Here is a 2,887-nt window from a genome sequence, read left to right as displayed (position 1 = left end):
TGCTAAGAGAGGTTGTGAGAGTCACAACCCAGAAATCATTTATCAGTGATTGTAATTTTTTGTTGATAGCTTACCAAGCTGACCACTTGGTGTCAATTGCACTAACAATCAACATTATAAACATCTGTAAAGAAGTTTGCAAAAGCGGTATGGGAGTAATCAGTAAGACCTAGGACAAAAATTCTTAGCTAGTAGTCGCGTTAGTTGGGCCGGCCAGGCAAGCACGCTGGGCCTTAACCCGGTAACATGACAGACAATTACTTCCCATGCGGGTGACTTTGGCCGTTGGATCTGCTACCATATCTATTGTGCGTTGCTGCTGCCCGTTTGATGTTCGTTAGCAGTGAATTTCACAGATTAGCTAGTCCAGAAAGGATTCCAGATTTTTTTTTTTGAGCGCTTAGATTCCAGATGATTGACCAGCTTCCTTACGCTGCTCGGGCAGGCATGCACGCGCAGCATGGCGGTGGGCGAGGTGCTCTTCTTCGTCGGGTTCCAGTCCACCGGCCCAACTGTGGCCTGCACGATCGGCAACATCGTTCCGGCCCTCACCTTCGCCATAGCCGCCGCGCTGAGGATAGAGGCGGTGCGGCTCGGGACACTCGCCGGGAAGGCCAAGGTGGCTGGCACGCTCGTCTGCGTTGGCGGCTCCATGATGATGCCCTTGTACAAGGGCCCGCTCCTCAAGGTCCCGGCCTCCCCTGTCCACTGGCGCTACGTGGAGCACGCCGCCATCGCCGCCGCGGAGGTGCCACCGGCCAGTACTGGCCTCGGCGACGCCCTCGTCATCCTCAGCGCCGCCGCCTGGGCCGCCTGGCTCGTCATGCAGGTATGCGTCTAGATCGAGCGGCACATTCAATTCATTGTCAGTACGTGATATGATGATCTATTGACTAATAAATTAGTTTTGCAGAACAAGGCGTCGGACGATTTCTCGGTGCTGTACACCAGCACGTCCATCATGTCCCTCACAGTAACGCTTGAGTGCGCGGGCGTCAGCGCCGCCGTGGACCGGAGCCTCTCCGTCTTGAACCTTGGGCTCGGCATCAGGCTGTAAACCGTGGTAATTACTACGCCGATCATCATCTCACTCACCAAGTCACCATTGAGTGGCGGGGTGTAACAAGAACATGCATCTTTAGGGGATCGTCGGCTGGGGTGTCACGTTCGCAGTGATGACGTGGTGCATCCAGGTGCGCGGCCCGCTCTTCGTCTCCATGTTCAACCCGGTGGTGCTCATCGTCGTCGCCGTTCTCGGGTGGGCTGTCCTCGACGAGCAGCTGCACGTCGGAAGGTACGTTCCTTCATCCTGACGACATTGTTCATCATTTCTTCTTCTGAGGATCCTGACAATTTTTCACTTCTGTCGCTGCAGTGCTATAGGTTCTCCTCTCATTGTTGGCGGGCTGTACATGGTGTTGTGGGGCAAGGGGAGTGAGATGAGCAGACCGGCGGCCCTAGTTGACGGCAAAAGTGAAGCGGAGATCACCGCGAAGGGCCCGGAGCCGAAGAGTGACACCGCCGATTCCTCCTCCTTGCCGGTTTGATATAGTAGGCTGTATTCCAATTGGGAGCTAATGTACCACGCTTTCGACACATTCATTGCGTGACTAATGAAATGCAAATCATACATTGCGTGATCAGGTGCGAGTTGCAAGTCAACGCTCATTGTCATGTGAATACGAACCAAGCTACTGCCAAGATCATTACAGTACTAATTAAGACAGTATACATCAATTCTTCGAAGAAAAAAAGAGCAGTATACTTTGCAATGTTTTGGTCATGTATAGTACTTAAAAACCTTAGCTAGCTTGAAGACATACTTGCAAGTTAGTAATACCAATGTAAGAACACATTTTTTGACACTGCTACAGCGGGCAAAAGACGGCCTGAACAATTTTCATTTTCAAAACCAAGGTCAAGATACAAACACAACGGCTACAACAACAAGTAGTAACCACACATAGAAAGGAACAGGAAAGTAGAAAGAGAACCAGAAGCAAGCTACGAGAACCAGAACCAGAACCAGAAGACATACTTGCGGGGACTAGCATTGTTAGATCAGACGAAAGGAGATCCGACACCGAGAAAACTTTGAGAAGAAGTCGCCTGCTGCTCTGCGATCACTCGGCACCTTGAAGAACTAGGAGGGTCGCAGCCACTGTCGAAGGGATTCCCATTGTCTAGCCACGACGCGACAGAGAGAGCCGCAGACCGTGCCGAAGGGCAATGTTCCGCCGAGACATCCCTGCACCTCCTCTGGGCCACACCACGGCCTCCATCACAAATAGAGAGAACACTATGTGGGTCAACAAAGCCTCAGGCGTCGTCGAAGAGCACCAAAACTCCGAGACATCACCGCCGCCACGAGCACCCAAGACAGAGGTCGACCAACAGCACCAGGATGACCAAGGTAAAGGCCGCCGCCGCATATCACTTCCACCATCACCACCAAACAGACCAACAAACGAACCATGCTCCAACCGAGTCACCAAGCAACCCACGAGAGATCCATGGCTCCAAGACTATGCCCCCAATGGGGAAACGACATCAAAGATGTCGTCATCGTCCAATCCAGGGAAGGATTTTAGGCTTTCGCCGGAGCACACTAGGAACTGGCTACAAGCTTCACAATTATGCCTTCAAGAAGGTTAGCGGCGCCCGAGGGCGTCACCATCATCGCTGCCGAGAAGATCAATAGTAGGACTTCGCCCGAAGCTTCGCATCCCGGACCTCACCGCCGCACATAGGCCACCAAGTCCGGCAGCACATGAGCGCCGGATCTCGCCATCCCATATCAGACCACGGAAGCGTCCTCGCCGGGTCCAAAAAAGGAGTCCCCCACAGACACCTTTGGTCACCATGAGCACCGACGCTGACGGGGGGG

The 2,887-nt window shown here is 53.1% G+C and overlaps 1 pseudogene; it reads left to right on the top strand.

Moving 5' to 3' along the window:
- The first annotated feature begins 460 nt into the window (after positions 1–460).
- Positions 461–2,887, top strand: part of LOC119337279 — a 3,860-nt pseudogene continuing 1,433 nt past the window's right edge.

Source organism: Triticum dicoccoides, chromosome 7B (assembly GCF_002162155.2).
Source record: "Triticum dicoccoides isolate Atlit2015 ecotype Zavitan chromosome 7B, WEW_v2.0, whole genome shotgun sequence".
NCBI lineage: Eukaryota > Viridiplantae > Streptophyta > Magnoliopsida > Poales > Poaceae > Triticum > Triticum dicoccoides.
This window is presented reverse-complemented; position numbering and strand designations above follow the sequence as displayed.